The 16,927-nt window shown below is 42.0% G+C and overlaps 1 protein-coding gene across 4 annotated transcripts in view; it reads left to right on the top strand.

Annotated features, from left to right (window-relative positions):
* Positions 1-16,927, top strand: part of SFMBT1 (Scm like with four mbt domains 1) — a 126,595-nt gene that overhangs the window by 2,907 nt on the left and 106,761 nt on the right. For 2 of the 4 annotated variants that reach the window (XM_032411465.1, XM_032411464.1), the window contains exon 2: positions 9,822-9,894. The exons of 1 other annotated variant lie outside the window; for it this stretch is intronic. The gene's annotated coding sequence lies outside the window, so the exon portion shown is untranslated. Of the gene's footprint in view, positions 1-2,810; positions 3,031-9,821; positions 9,895-16,927 lie in introns of those variants that run through there. One more of the 4 variants, XM_032411466.1, reaches the window with a different exon arrangement.

Raw genomic sequence — 16,927 nt, 5'->3', positions numbered from 1 at the left:
CCCGGGGGCGTGAAAGGAAAGTGGCCGGGCGGCGGTACCCGGCGGGCGCCCAAGTTCCCCGGCGCGCTGGGCCCGCCGCGCGCCCCTCCCCGCGCGTCCCGCGCTCCCGCCCGCCGAGCCCCCGCGGACCCGCCCCCCGGGCTCGCTCCGGGGCCGGGGCGCGAACCCGCAGCGGGGGCCGGGGGGCGCGCTGGAACTTCGGAGGGCCGAGGTGGCCGCTGCGCTGTTGCAGAGCGTCTAGCGGCCGCCGCAACCGGTTGCTTCGGGCCAGCGTGGTGGAGTGCGCCGGGCCTCCCCGGCGCCGCGCGCGAGCGGGCAGTGGGCTCGCCCGGCACCCGCCGCCCGACCCCGGCCGGACCCGCTCGCTCGGGGCCGCGACCTGCGCTCGGGAGGGCCGTGACCGTTTCGATTTCTGTTCTTAAAGTCTCGTTTTAAACCGTGAAGAGGAGGCTGTGGAGAGGCGAGGAGAGAGTCCTGAGAAGCAAGGCCTGCTCTGGTGGGGAGCAGGAACGCCTTGTGAGAACAGAAATAAATTCCCGCGGAAAGGATGTATGTTAAGTTTTTAGCGAGATGTCAGCTGTTCACTGGGGTCTGAAACTAAGCCGCAAGGCACAGGTCACCTGCAAGTCTGGTTATGTGTAAGAGAGTTGGGTAGGACACCCCGGGCAGAGACAAGATTTCTATTTAGTGGGGGTTATTCCCGGCGGGCCACTCAAAGCCGTGCTAGTGAACAGCCCCAAGCGATGTTTTCATGAGTCCTACTTAGTGACATAGTTTTGAGAACCAAGTAACCATCAAAGAGATTTGAAAGGAAATAAGATGGATTTCGCCAATCCCTGCATATGCATTTTCCTCCTGAACCACATTTTAAAGATGTCACACTTGATTGCATCGCAAGAAAAATGCCTGTCTGAAAATATAATTGATCATTTGCCAGTTGTCTTGAGATGAGGAAGATGAGTGTGTCTTTATGTGTGTACACTTTGGGGCCTGTTGGCCTGGTATTTTGAGGAGTGTGTTGAGTCCCTCTAGGCCATAGGTAGATCCAGAGTTCATATTTGTTTACAATGTCACAAAAGTAACGGCCTTGTGGAAACGGGAGTGGCTCAAGATCAGGAAACAGTTCTGTTACTACTGTTGTCATTGACTAGAGCTGCCTTATCTCGGTATGGTTCTTACCATAGATTTGGTTTTCCTTATTTGCAAAATCAGAGAATGAATGGATCATCTTTCTGCATGCTTTCACATGTGAATTTGGCAACTTTCTAAAATGAGAGATCAAAAAAAATCACAGTCTGTATTTTGACAGGTTCTGCATAAAAGTGCTCACAATAAATGTACATCTTTATTAAAATACATTTGGAAAAAAATCTTAGTTGCTACATCTAATGTTATTTTGTATCACTTGTTTGAACAAAGACATTTACAAATGTATTTCAATGTGTTTTATATTTATTTTTTTTAATTGACGTGTAATTTACAGGAAGACCTTAAATGACGTATATGCCCTGATAACCACACTCAGATCAAGATGCACAGCATTTTCAGCCTCCCAAAGGGCTCCCTTTACATTTCTCTCGTTCAGGGACACCTTTCCCCTCCCCCAGGGTGACCACTTCTGGCACCACTAGTGAATTTTGCTTTATAACAGGACAGCTTTTTGAGGGTGAGGGGCAATATTAAGCTGAAAGACAACAGGTGTGTAAACCTGGAGTTATGGTCATTTTTGCCGTGACTCTAAATGCTTTTATAACAGTTTTTATGGTTTTTACTACCTAGAATTCTAAGACTTCTTAGCCAGAAGGCCACTTGTCAGCTGAGGCAAGGCTTTGCAGGTTTGGATCTGTGGTTGTTGGGCATCCTTGTCACAGGCCCAGTATCCATGTGTTACTTCCCATTTTTGGAATACTGGTGTTATTTCCAGACAGTAGGTTTGGAGGATGGATCATGAACTTTCCCAACAAGTCAGTGTTTAAGGTGTTAGGAGATGAATCAGTTCCTTAAAGCCTAGAATTTGCTGAGAAAATTGAATGAAAATTGATTTTCTAAAGTTCAGTGAATTAAAGAATGTGGGCATAAAGCTTTAACAACCTTTTAAATGACAGCAATTAACTTGATTTATATATGCAGGATGTTTGCCTGGTTTATCAAGTCATTAAAACTGCAGTGATGAAAGCAAAAACAAAAGGTAACTAAAAATTATGTCAGGTGTGATTAATTTTTTTTTTTTAATTTCAACATGATTAGGATACTTTTTTGTATTAGCCCTCTAGGAAGTTGGGTTTTTTATATTCTCCACTGAAGCAAGTACTGAAGCAAGTACTTCGAATAATTTGCTTATTCTTCCCAAATAACCTTTTAATGTAGTCCTGTGTATTTTCTTGTTTCTGCTCCTAAAGGAGAGGAGTTAGAAGTTGTTAGTGAATTCTTGATAATTCTTCACAATGGCCTGTGTTTTTTACTGCAAGGACATCTGTGTGATGCAAAGTTGGGAACTGTCTAAGGCCTGTGGTAGAGATTTATGGGGGCATAGTCCACAAAGTTCAAAGATTTTCTTTTGTGAAGTGGATTCTGCTGAATAATTCTGTTTTCTGTGATTAAGCCAGTCAGTTGGCTAGCCAACAGCTAAGCTGGATTTGGTTACTGTACTCCAAGATTCACAGCATCATTAGCTAAGACAGTAATCCATCACTTAGTTACAATTGATCCATTGGTTGTATGTGTGTGCATCTTTTAGATTTCTTAGCTTTTGCATTATCAGATATTTCACTTAAAATTTATTAGATTTTGAAAGATGCAATTAAAGGTGCAAAATGAGAAACAAAATGCGTATGAAAGGGCATTTCCTCTTTTGATATTTGTTTCTTTGAAAATTTTGATTTTTCTCTTTAAAAAGGCTTTTCCTGTCCATAACCTTGCTGCTTCTTTCTGTAGGGTACTTTTGCTTTCACAGTGGTAACTGGACTGGGCTTAGCTACAGAATGAGGGTGTGGATGCAGACATCATTTGACTCTGAAGTCTATAGAACAGGTGAACTGTCTAAACTTCACTGACCTTTTTGTTAAAACTTCATGTTATGTTCATGTTAAATAAATGAATACAATCCAGAAAGACCATTATGTAGGCAAGTATTTTGAATGCCAAATATTTTTATATTAAAGATTTTCTATCTTATGATTTCCTATAACTTTGTTATTGCAGGGTAGTTTTCTTTTAGTAAATAGTATTTGTTATCTAACTGGGATGTTTTGTAATTGAAAAAAAAATATTTCTCCTTATACATAGTTGTTAAATAGGGTGAAAGTCTCTGGGGATTTTGGTTACTGGGGAGATTTTGGACCATTAGACTTTAGGGAGCGGGATTTTGATATAACTCTTTCTTCAAATGGTACTAGCCCCATTGGAAAATGATTTAAAATAAAAAGGATGTGGTCAGGTTGTTGCAAGTTCATTTTTAAATTTTACAAAAGTGGGAAAGAGGATGAGAACAGAGGCAAGTTATTAATAGAAAAACTATGACTTCACTGCAGAAGTTTTAACAAGTTTGAATGTAAACCTTTGCCTTTAACTCGGGGGCACCTGAAGATTTGTATATAACTGATTTCTAGTCTCTTATCCAAGAGGATGTTTTTAACCTTATTCAGCTCTCTTAATCTTTAGATGATCACTCAAGGACATAATTAAAAAACAAAAGATGTCGACTGTATGTTGTGCTACAAGATAGTAAGTTTCGAACTTTGTGGTTTCATAGTTGGTAACTTCAGAGTCAGGCATTTCGCTGTGCAGGGAGAGGCTAGGAGGCAGCAGGGAGAGGCTAGGAGGCAGCATTTCTCATGGTGTGCAGTGCTGCATGCAGGTTCCTTTTTGACATTTTTGCTTAATTTAAAGAAAGGTTAGTTGCTAAACTGATTTGGAGTGGATAGGGCAGTTGAGAGTACCTATTTGGTCTGGGATGGACATTTGGAGAGGGTCTTCGATGAGGAGGGGAAGGTAGTTTGTCACAGTTGCAAGTGCAGGACAGTCATGTATTTGGAATGACATGGGATGGGTGGAGAAATTGAGCAATTATTAAAATACCTCAAGAGTTTTGCCTGCTGACATTCAATTTAAAGTGTTAACCAACAAGTATTTTGATTTGAATTCCAAATTATTATTATTTTTACCCTGAATAGTTTTTAAAAAATATTTGAGGAGCTGCTGTGTAATATCTGCTCAGTGGTAAAGCTACCTGTGAGTTGCTGCTAGTTTTTCATTCTTTTCACATTAATTTGCTGCCCAGATTAGAGTGCTTTCTGGTGTCAGAGTTTTTGCTAGTGTTCTTTCTTATGGGTCACTTTTTGTAAAGCATGCTTTCTCCATGTTAAAAATAATATATGGTAATTTGGGATCATAATTTTAAGATACCATTTTGGTTCATTTTCACTTGTGTCAAAACAAATAATGTTCTTGGAGTGATGAGATGATGACAACACAGAATCACTTAGCATGTCACCTGTCTAGAACATAGTGAACAGTGAGGAATAGACATAAAATTTCCCATTTTATTTTTATTTTTTAAAAATATTTTATTTATTTATTAGAGAGAGAAGATAGTGAGAGGTAGAGTACAAGCAGGGGAGAGAGGGAGAGGAGGGAGCTGGACCATGCAGGGCTCGATCCTAGGACCCTGGGATCATGACCTGAGCTAAAGGCAGACGCTTAACCAACTGAGCCACCCAGGTGCCCCCAAGTTTCCCATTTTAAAATGTACAACTCATTGGCATTAAATACATTCACAGTGTTATTCAGTTGTCACTGCTTTCCATTTCCAGAATGTTTCCATCTTCCCAAACTGAAATTCCGAGCCCGTTGACAGTAACTCCCCATTTCCCTCTCCCTGCCAGCCCCTGGCAGACCCCATTGTACTTTCCGTCTTATGACTCGCAACTCTGGCTGCTTCATAGATGTGGAATCATATGTATTTGTCTTCTTGTGAGTGGCTTGTTTCAGCATAATGTCCTCAAGGTTCATCCATACCGTAGCATGTGCATCAGAATTTCCTTTTGAGGAAATACATTCTTAAGAAGATTTTTGGCAGCAGGTAAAATAGAGGTCACAGAACCCTGTACGGGAGGACTCGTTCATCTCCCTTGGAAGAGCTCTGTAGGTTGCCAGCGGAGCTGTGAGAACCAGGTGCCTTTTCCTTAGACGCAGTCCTGACACACTTGGTAATTGGAACGTTAAGAGAGATGGAAGCAGAATGGGAAGACAGGGTAGAAGATGGGAAAGTAAAAAGCAGGGGTCGCTACGGTCTGCGATCTCATTTGGATAGGGACAGATAACCTTGTGTGTCTTCCTGTGTAATCACTGATGTTCCGCATGTTGGTCTGGGTTAAAGCATCTACCCAGAACAGTTAACCAAAAAAGTTTGTGTGTTCAAAGTTGTAAATAAGCCTTCAGCTATCTGAGAGGCATGATTAGTCAGTGACTCACTCACCAGCTGTTCCGGTTAGTTGAGGTTTTGCCATATTTAACATCTCCTTTCTGTGTTAATGGAAAACTAGTAAGTATTTAAAGAGGCTCAATAACCTACATAATAATGATACTACATAATTAATGCTTTATATTTTAAATTTATTGTATTACTTTCACTTTGCCTTTGTGTAGTACAGATATCCAGTCACAGACAGAGGGAAAGCGGGTCTGACAGAGCTAAGGATTACGAGTTGAGCAGTTAGTATTCTCAGAATGGCTAAAGAGGTGTATCTTTTTTCTTTCAATATTGTTTTAACCCTTATTTTTTAATGCCCGTATTCATGTAGTAAGCATGGGGTGAATCTCCTGCATACTGTTTGTTCCTGGGGGAGGGCAGGTACTTTGGGGCACCTCTTGATCACCACCCCCGTCACTACCCTCTTGACAAGGCTACTTTTGACTATCCTTGAAAAATTGACAATGCTGTGAATCCTGATTTTATATTTTATTTTATTTTTTATTTTATTTTATTTTATTTTATTGTGCCTTAACTTACTGCTCAGTTCTTAAGAAAATCAGAGTGGTTAGTTGCTTCCTAGAGTTAGTAAGGTTTTTCTGAAAGTGTCCTTTTCTTTGGTAGATACTGTCCCTAGGACACTAGCGAGCACGTCTTTTACTCCATTCTCTCTCTATTGTGTATCACTGAGGCTCCTGAATTGTCAGTTAAATATTGTGAAGAGACCAGTTTATATACGAGTCCGTTTGTTAATTTTTAAAATAAGCATTGGAGTTTGTAAGCAAACCGTTAGACGAGACATTTTTTTTTTTTTTAAAGTAAGCTCCCTGCCCAGTGTGGGGCTTGAACTCATGACCCTGAGATCAAGAGTCACATGCTCTACTAACTGAGCCAACCAGGTGCCCCCATTTTTTTCTTTCTAAAAAAATTAGTAGGTAGGTGTTTTTTCCAGGAATATGGTTTCCTTTTGATTAGTTTTCATTTTTATTATTGAGCCAAATGGGCAGGGGTAGGTGGTCTAGTAACTAAAGCTAGAAATTTGAAAAACTTTGGGTGTTTTGTTGATGTTACTATGGTCATTTATGATATCTGAACCCTTCAAACTCTTAATGTAATTAATGTTTATTATTTTCATTTTGTTTCCCTTTAAAAATTTTTTTATTTTTATTTTTTTTAAAGATTTTGTTTATTTATTCATAAGAGACAGAGAGAGAGAGAGAGAGGCAGAGGGAGAAGCAGGCTCCCAAGGAGCAGGGAGCCCGATGTGGGACTCAATCCCAGGACCCTGGGATCATGACCTGAGCCGAAGGCAGACGCTTAACCATCTGAGCCACCCAGGCACCCAAAGATTTTATTTATTTATTTGAGAGAGAGAGAATGAGAGAGAGCACATGAGAGGGGGGAGGGTCAGAGGGAGAAGCAGACTCCCTGCCGAGCAGGGAGCCTGATGCGGGACTCGATCCAGGGACTCCAGGATCATGACCTGAGCCGAAGGCAGTCGCTCAACCAACTGAGCCACCCACGCGCCCAAAAAGAATTTTTTTTAAATAAGCTCCATACCCAATGTGGGTCTTGAACTCTTGACCCGAAGATCAAGAGTCACACACTCTACTGACTGACCTAACCCCATTTTGTTTCCTTTTTAAAGCTGGTTTCCCAGTCCTCAATCATGAGTTATATTTGCATTTAAAATATGCATAGTTATTATTATTAATAATACAAGTAACATTTTATACAAATTGGAAAACAGACTTAGATCTTCTCCTAGATGTTATTGGGGCCCTGTTTTCCTTAAGGGCAGATAGAGGCTCCCAGGTGAACTGAGGGCAGCTTTAAATGACTCTGTTGCCAGATCCTGTTGCCAGTAGTAGGTGTGACAAGGGAATGGAGGGGCTGGGTAGGCTCTTCTGGCCTTCCCTGCTGGGGTGGGTGTCCCTTTTCTGCAGTGAGTGCTGGAGGGGAGGGTTGCATGACTCCTACTGCCAGATCCAGGGCCTTAAGGCACTACAGCGTTCTGAAGACATTGTCCCAGCCCTTTACCCTGACTTTGGCTTCCTGTTAACTTGTCTAAAAGGAGCTCTTTCCAGAACACCTCTGCTGGTGAAATCGTAGGTTCTGGTGTGGTGGTGTTCTGTAGCTTCCTCAAGGGGCTTCCATACTCCCCTGTCTCATCTTGGACCTCACTGTGATCTCCTTTTTCTCTCAGAATTCCAGCCCCTTCAGACCTGGACCCATTGTCCAGGCTTTGACTTGCTTCCTAGCCAGTACCCTTACTCTTGCCCTTTTGCCCTGCTGTAGCCTCTGCTCTGTAGAACACCACCCCCGAGCAGTCTAGCCTGTGCTTTGTCTGTTCTCGGACACAGGCTATCCCGAGTTCAGGGTCTCCTCCTGAAGTGGCCCTGTGCATGGGTGGCCCCACGGGGTCCTGTCTTGAGGAAGATCCTTTTCTTTTTGCCTTCTGTGACCTTTTCAGACCCTCCCTTGTTTCTCTGTTTACATCTCTCTTGGTGGATTCATCCACATTTAGCTTCACCTAGCCCTTGTGCCCTCCTAAACCTTTCTGCTAAGCTTTATATCCACATGTCCTTTGCTGTCTGGACCTCCAGTTTGGTTGCCTCATTGGCCCCTCAAAAGCCGCAGGTCCCAGACAAACCCCAATCCCTCATTCTACCCCAAAGCTGCTGCTCCTCCAGTAGGCCTATCTGCCGAGGTCTCTTTCTTTACACTCCTCTTCAGTGATGGTGTTTGTTTCGTCCCCTGGCAGTTCTCTTGTGGAACTCAGAGTCTTCTTGAATTACCAGCCTCTGACTTAAGAATATTCGTGCAGTTCTGACTCCTTGGCTTTGAAACATTTTTAAATCCAAGGAACCCTTTGTTCGAATGAAATCTTTCTAAGAAGCCTAATATGCAACATAAATAAAACTAGAGGTCGCGGGGGGTTGGGGGGGTTCCTGTCCTGCCCTTAGCCAGGCTCCCTGTGCTGCCCTCCTCCTCCTCCTTGAGGCAGATTTGGCATCTGGCCCCGGACTCTGTACATGCAGCTCCTGGAGTTACTGCCAGTCCTGTCCTGAGGGCACTCTGTGTATTTGAAAATCACTTTTATCTGTTTTGCACCCACCTCTTTCCCATTGGTTTTCCTTTGGAAATTTTTAATTGTGACTGATAAACATAAAATTAGTGCCAGTGATGAATCTTGCCAAGGAAAAGGAAAGCCACTTTGGAAAGTGAAACTGGGTTTTAAAAAGAGCCAGCTCCATTAAATGCTGAAACCTTCAGAAGTGCCCAAGGGCTCCTTTCAAAATTTACATCTCTTCTGACTGTACCTTTCTGTCTTTAAAGCTGCATTTCTAGAGCATGAACATTCAAGATAAACTTAGTTTAATTTTATGTTTTTGTTTTGTCCCTTTACCAGTATAGCAGGTTTATTCAACCCATAATATGACTAAAACATTAAATATTTGCAGTGAAAAATATAAACCTTGTTCTGTTGACTCCAAATGCCCCCCTCCCCCCCATCTTCCCTGCTCTCCAGTGCATCCCACACACTGTGGCCAGATAGAGCAGATTGTAGGATGTAAAACTTCCACTGCCAGTAGGGTGAAGTCCAGACTCCTCAGGAAAGCATGCAGAACCCTCCAAGAGCTCCCCTCCAGTGACCCGTCCCACTCACCTCCCTCTCTCTTAGAGGCACTCTTCACCCACTCACCTCCCTCCCTTACCTGGACCCTGCTCTTCGTCCCACTCACCTCCCTCCCTTACCTGGACCCTGCTCTTCTGCACATCCTTTTCCCTGGAGGTGCCTTTGTCTCAAGTGTCCTTCCACTAACACAGCACTTCCAAAATGTCAATCTTGCATGTACCACTTTCACACTTTTTGCCATATTTGATTGCCATAATCATTCTTGTAATATTTAACAAACTGACTTAAAAATTGAACTGTTTATTTTTAAAGATTTTATTTATTTATTTATTTGAGAGAAAGTGCACACGGGGGGGAGGGGCAAAGGGAGAGGGAGAAGCAGACTCCTTGGTGAGCAGGGAGCCTGACCACGACCATGAGGGCTCCATCCCCGGACTCTGGAGATCATAGCTGAAGACAGACGCTTAACCAACTGAGCCACCCAGGTGCCCCTAAAAATTGGACTTTTAACTTAAAAGCATTATTACATTTAGAAATGAAAAATAATGAAATACAAATAATGTAAATCTAATCAGTTTATTAAAACATTCCTTCAGTAAGGTTCTCACAAAGCCCCTTCTTCGTACTTAAAAATTTTTTAAACTGTGTACCTGATGATAGATGATATTAAGGAGTTGATTTTTTTCTTTTTTTTCTTTTTTTTTTTTTTAGGTGTGCTAATGGTGTTGTGATTATATAGGAGAATGCCCGTATTCCTGGGGGACAGCAGCTGAAGAGTTTAGAGGTGAGATGTCATGATGTCTCCCAACACTTCCAGAAAGCTCAGGAAGTGTATGTATATGCCCATGTGTATACACAGATAGAGCTAATCAGGAAATTGTTGATCGTTTTTTTAAATTAAATTTAATCTTGTTATGTTATGTTAGTCACCATACAATACATCATTAGTTTTTGATGTGGTGATCCATGATTCATTGTTTGCATATAACACCCAGTGCTCCACGCAGTACGTGCCCTCCTCAATACCCATCACCGGGCTAACCAATCCCCCCTCCCCCCTCCCCTCTAAAACCCTGTGTGTTTCTCAGAGTCCATAGTCTCTCATGGTTTGTCAATTGTTAATCATTTTTTAATCTAAGTGGAGAGTATTTGGAATTTTTTCTACATCTCTGTTTGAAAACTTTGATGAAAGCCTGTTTTTTTTTGGGGGGGGGCATAAAAATGGCTGCAAGAAAGTTGGTATTTAAAAAAAGTCTTTAGCCGCAGCTCATGATGGGTAACAGACACACAGAGCACAGGCCCACTTGTTGAAGTGATGTGTAGACTACCACATTTTCAGTGTGGTGGGAACACCAGATAATTAAAGTTCTTTTTAAAAGATTATTAATTTAAAGTTGGGGTACAATTGATGTACAACATTGTATTGGTTTCAGGTGTGCAACATAATGATTCAGTATTTGTGTATATCGGGGGATGGCCACCGAAGTAAGTCTAGTTAACATCCATCACCACACACAGTTAAAGCTTTTTTTTTCTTGTGATAAGAACTTTAAGATTTACTCTCTTAGCAAATATGCGCTACAGTGTTATTAACTGTAGTTGCATGCTGTATGTTAATCTCTAGGACTTAATTTATTTTAGAACTGGAAGTTTGTGTTTTTGAAGTTCTTAATAAAATTGTATTTAACCAATACCTGTGAAGTTGCAGTTGCAAGTTTTATATGTTAACTTTTTTCCCCCATTCCACCACAAAAGTCCTATATAGTATACTTTACAAGGAAGAGTCTTTGTAGCCCCTACATGTTTTTGTGACCCACCAGTGGCCTGGGTGTAGCACAGAGAGGAATGCACTGAGGAAGTCCCTGCTTGCCCTTTCCAGGACTCTGACTCTGGTCTTGTGTGAGGTCTTCCTTCCTGGCCTCTTGCAGGCCAGAGTAACTACCCTTTGCCCTGGGTCGCACTGGCATTCTGCATATTCCACTCTTATAAGTGTTACAGCTGTAATGGTTTGTTCAGTGTTTCTCATCTCTACGTGACTGTGAGCTCAAGGACAGAGACCCTGCGTACAGTACCTCGCGCACAGCCTGGCAGAGGGTGGGGAGTAGATCAGCTATGACCGATGGACGCACAGAAGCAATGTTGCCGCACCGCGGTTTAGAACATTCTTTCTACTTGAAGATGTACTGTGTTCTAAACAAGAAGCTATTATGTTTAACCAGATTCCTCTTGTCACTCCCAGGCTTAGAGCCTGCCAGTGACTTTCCATAGTCATTAGAATAAAATCCAAACTCCTTTTGTGGCCTATAATGCCCTTTGTGATTTGTCCCCTGTCCATCTCTGCCACTTGTCCACCACTTTCCCACAATACAGCCTCATGTGTTCTCTGGCCCTCCAAGCACACCACGTTTGTTTTAGTTCACTCCTGTTCATCGTAGGGGCTTCAGCTCAGCGATGGAACTTTCCCTAAACATCCTTACCTCCACTCCAGGCACTGCTTTCTCATTACTGTTTGGTTTTCTTTATGGCACTTATTGCTATATGAAATTATCTTATTTTCAGCTCATTTTAAGATTTAAATTCAAAATATTTAATTTATTACATATGCTTTGAAGCCACATTGTAGAGAATATTAAAATCTACTCCAAGGATGTTTTTCCTTATTGTTCCTTGTGACAGAACTAGACAGTAGCCTAATGCATTGTTCTTGTGTTTACTCTTGTGAACTTCATGAAGACAGGAACTGGGTCTTTTTTTTTTTTAATTAAATATTTATTTATTTATTTATTTATTTTTTTAAAGATTTTATTTATTTATTTGACAGAGAGAGACACAGCGATTTTAATTAAATTTTTAATTTTAATTCCAGTATAGTTAACAGAGTGTTATTAGTTTCAGGTGTACAGTATAGTGATTCAGCACTTCCATACAACACCTGGTGCTCATCACAAGTGCCCTCCTTAATGCCCATCACCTGCTTCACTCATCCCCCCCCCTCCTCCCCTCTGGTAACCATCAGTTTGTTCTCTGTAGTTAAGATTAAGAGTCTGTTTCTTGGTTTGCTTCTCTCTCTCTCTCTTTCCCTCTTTCCCTTTGGGTGTTTGTTTCTTAAATTGCACATATGAGTCAAATCATATAGTATTTGTCTTTCTCTGACTGGCTTATTTAACTTAGCACAATATTCTCTGGCTCCATCCATGTTGCAAATGGCAAGATTTCCTTCTTTTTGCAGCTGAATAATATTCCACTGTGTATGTATGTGTATATGTGTGTATATATATATATATATATATATATACACACACACACACCACATCTTTATCCATTCATCTGTCAGTGGACACTTGAGCTGCTTTCATAATTTGGCTATTGTAAATAATGCTGTAATAAACATAGGGGTGCATGTATCTGTTTCTTTTCCTTCTTTTGTTTTTTTTAAAAGATTGTATTTATTTTGAGAGAGAGAGGGAGAGAGAGTGCACGCAAGCACAAGCAGGGGAAGTGGGAGAGGGAGGAGCAGACTCCCTGCGAGGCAGGGAGCCTGATGCGGGGCTGGATCCCCAGCTGGGATCATGACCTGAGCCGAAGGCAGACCTTAGGCAGACCTTTAACCGACTGAGCCAGCCAGGCGCCCTGCATGTATCTATTTCAATTAATATTTCTGTATTTTTTTTGGGTAAATACCCACTAATGCAATTGCTGGATTGTAGGGTAGTTTAATTTTTAACATTTTGAGGAACTTCCATGCTGTCTTCCACAGTGGCTGCACCAGTTGGCATTCCCACCAACAGTGCACGAGGAGGAACTGGGTCTGTCTTAATCAGGATGGCATGCCTGGTACTGAGAACAGTGCATGGCAAATAACATTTATGTTAAGTGGAGGTGTGAATAAACAACCAACTTGTAAATGATCTAAAAAGTAATTTTTTTTTCTAAGCCTGGAGACTTTTGTACAGTGTTATAGTTTAGTTCTGGATGTTCAGAAATTTTTTTATGAGAAGTCAATATTTTGTCATATTTTGATGCTTGGAGTATCTATTTTAGTTAATGTTTTAGGTTAGCAAAATTTCTTTTCTTCATTTTCATTAGCATATTAACTTATATCATTATTTTTTCCAAGGTACCTGCACATTTATAGATCTTCAAGAAATATATTTCTGTTAGTAAAAATCCAGTTGACAGGCATTAGCTCCAGTCATTTGCTTCACTTTTTATGGTGGTATTGCAGAGACTACTGTCAGCAGTCTGGTTCTGTGTGGGTGTGGGGTGAGGCAACAGCACTTGCCACTTCATTTGCCCAGGTGTGACTGATGAGAGCCTGTTACTCACAGGTACATGAGCCCCATGCCACGCTTCAGAGTCAGATCCAGTGGGTCCACTGTCCTCCCGCTCTTGTTCATTGAATCAGTGCTCTGGGGTCCCTGAGACCAGGGAGGGCATCTACAGAGGTGGAAGAAGGTTGGACACTCTTACTTGGGCTTTGCCTGCAACACCCTTCCCCAATCCTGTTTGGAAATGGAGAAGTTTTGGAAATTTTGAAGCTATGGGGGGAGCCCTCTAGTTTATTACTGAAGTAACTTTTGGCTGGGGTGAGTTTAGGAAATTTGTACTCTTCAGTAATCCTAAAGTTCTTTGTTAGTTTAGGGACAAGAAGATCTTAGGTGAAACTGTTTCCTCATAAAACATGATTAGAACACAATATTAACATATGAAATGTAACTGAACTTTAGTTATGGATTTATTAATATATTTAAATCATTTAAACTTTGGTTACAACAGAGGGAAACATTTAAGAGATTTTTGCATCTTGGTTTGAGAAGCAAGTGCAGTTTTTTGTGGTTTTTTTTGTTGTTGTTTTTAGCATTATGGCTAGAAATTGAAAGTTATTGTGGCTTTAAAGGAGGAAGGTGGAGTAGACCTCTCTATGTCCACCTTTGTTTAAATAAATTCAGATATTTGCCACAAAGAATTTAGAGATAGGTAAGAAAGGTAAGATTGCTGTTAATAGGCAACACTTTTTCTTCCATTGCTTTAATTTTGTCATAATCACAGACTTAAGTACTTCTTGATTTTTTTTTTTTAACAGGGATATGTGTACATAGTAAAATGTTTTCGAATTGTGAAAAAGAGTATACTCCTTTACTGAGTCCCTCAGTCCCTTCTGTAGGCCACTGTTATTGCTAGTTTCTTTTTTTTCCCCCAGAAAAATTCTATTTGTATAAAAACATGTATTTCCCCACCCACTTAAAAAAACAATTGGTAGTACTCTTTACCTTAAAATACCTTAGATATATCCAAGTACACAAAGCTCGGCCTCATTCTTGTGATGATTGCCTAGGAGTCTATTATATGGATGCACTTTTTTTTTTTTTCTTTCTTTCTTTCTTTTTTTTTTTGAAGTAGACTAGGGCTTGAATTCACAACCCTGAGATCAAGGGTCACATGCTCTACTTTAGTAGGTAGGTGCCAGGTGCCCCCAGGATGCACCTTAACCTATTCAGTCAGTTTCCTGTTTGTATACATTTTGGGTTATTTCCAGTTTTTTAATGCTACAACAGTATCGTGGAAATGATCATGATAACTGAATGTGCTTGGATTAAGACGAGCTTTCTAATACTTGAAGTTTTTTTCTGAGTTAGTGTATTTGTAGAGACCATTCTCCAACCACTCCTTGTCCCCCAAATGCAGAGAAGAGAGGAAGTGGGTGCATGAGAGTCAGGGGGGTCGGAGGTAGAGTCACGCAGAGGCCTTCTGCCTGCCCCGCCACTCTCTCCCCTTCCCCTGCAGGCAGCGTCCCTGGGCTACCGAGGTGTGGACCAGGCCTTTGAAGCCCAAGCCCTGAGCGCGAGCTGCTTGTTACAGATGGGGATCATTTGGTTTGTATTTTGGCTTTGACAAAATTGCAGCACCATGGATTGGCTAACAAATTATATCACTTTCTGGAAATTGTTTTGTGTTCTTTTGCTTGTTTGGCAGATATATAGCTAAATTAAAACATAATTACCAGTTGATTTTATTCAAGCTACTTGGTAAGGAATTTTAAACATGGTGCTGTGGTTCCAGTGCAGTGATTTCTGAGGAAACTGAGTTTGGAATTTTGATGCATTCTCTAGTTGAACCCCAAAGTGTTAAATATCTCAGTAGTCCAAGTTCGTAGTTACTACCCTTTATTGGAAGAACTTCAGAACCCTGCTAAGAGCATATATTCATATCTCCCCTGTGTACTACTGTCGCTTCTAAAATGCTTTCCTCAAAACGTGTGACAGGTCGTGGTGGTCGTCTGTTCCCAGCCTGTGGCCCTTGCCGTGTGCCCAGAGGACACGCACACGGCGCCAGAGGCGGGCGGGCGTGCGCCGTGGTCTGTGAGCAGCAGTGCGCTTTCCTGCAGGGCCCCTTGGCCGCTGCGCATGCTGCTCACTGTGCCTGAGCCGAGTGTGTGTGCTCTGCTGGGCCTTCTCTCTGCTGCTTATCTTGTGTTCCCGGGAGTAGTTCTGGCCCATGGCGGCAGGCAAAAGGATGTGACTTGTAGACTTGGGCTTGTGGCAAAGAAGGTGTCCCGCAGTATCACACACCATGTCAGAAAGCGAGTTTTAAGGTTTGATAAGGTGCTTTCAGGAAGGGATGTGAGCAGAAGTATGGAAGTCAGCAGGCAGTTAGGCAGCATGTTGGGCCACCCAGAGTTGAAAGAACAGGTGAAGAAGCAGTGGCTTGTAGGCATGTTTTCCCTTGAAGATTTTGGAGGGCAAGCGGATTGCCTGTGGATAATGCCGGGTACATTTATACAGGGACTCTGCTTTCATGACCTCTCGGATTCTTCCACTCCTTCTTCTTAAGAAAGGCGCTCCTGATTGGCTAGTGTGCACAGTAGGACTAGTCAGAGGTACTGACTTGCGGCAGATGGTAGGCATTGGGTTTCTTTCTCTTGTGAAAGTGGCTGTACCATTCCCTGGGGCAGCAGTGTTATTGCTGCATTAGAAAGTTGTATTTTTTTATCTCAATAATGAATTTGAGGTATCATGATCTGATACCACAGAAATTCATTTAGCAAATGCTAAATAGCCATGAAGTGAAGCATTGGTGCCAGGAGTTTAAGGAATACAGAGTAGAGTGAGCTCCCTGCCCTGGAGAAGCTTAGGGTACTGTGGTAAGACATGCCACAGGAGAGCTCCTGTGCAGATGCTGTCAGAAAGATACAAATTACCTACTGTGGAAGATACTTGGACGGGGGTGTGGGAAGGGGCTAATATCTTGTAGGGTATTGTTTTGGGAAATAATTTTTGTGGGAGTAAAGTTCAGGGGACTGAGTGATCGGTGAAAACTTGTATTGTTGGTATAAGACTTTCTTTTTTTAAAGATTTTATTTATTTATTTGACGGAGAGAGACACAGCGAGAGAGGGAATCACAAGCAGGGGGAGTGAGAGAGGGAGAAGCAGGCTTCCCGCGGAGCAGGGAGCCCGATGTGGGACTCGATCCCAGGACCCTGGGATCATGACCCGAGCTGAAGGCAGTCGCTTAACGACTGAGCCACCCAGGCGTCCCAGTATAAGACTTTCTAATAAGCTAAATTATTTTGTTTTTTAATAGAGAAAAGGCGCAGTGTAAAATAAGAAAATAACCCTGAACTTCTCCTTTCCAAATCCCTTTCCAATCTTTTATCTTTAGTGCTCCTTCCTCCTCAAGCTGTTTAAAGCTGGTGGGGTTCCTTCCAGCTCTTTCTCGTTGAGAGTAGTAGAGGAAGCAAGAACTAGCTCTAATGATCTCTGGGCTGTTAACATCTGGAACCTAGGCCCATGGGGACCCACCTGGAACTGGAGGAGTA

Source organism: Phoca vitulina, unplaced genomic scaffold, assembly GCF_004348235.1.
Source record: "Phoca vitulina isolate PV1807 unplaced genomic scaffold, GSC_HSeal_1.0 scaffold13, whole genome shotgun sequence".
Lineage (NCBI taxonomy): Eukaryota > Metazoa > Chordata > Mammalia > Carnivora > Phocidae > Phoca > Phoca vitulina.
This window is presented reverse-complemented; position numbering and strand designations above follow the sequence as displayed.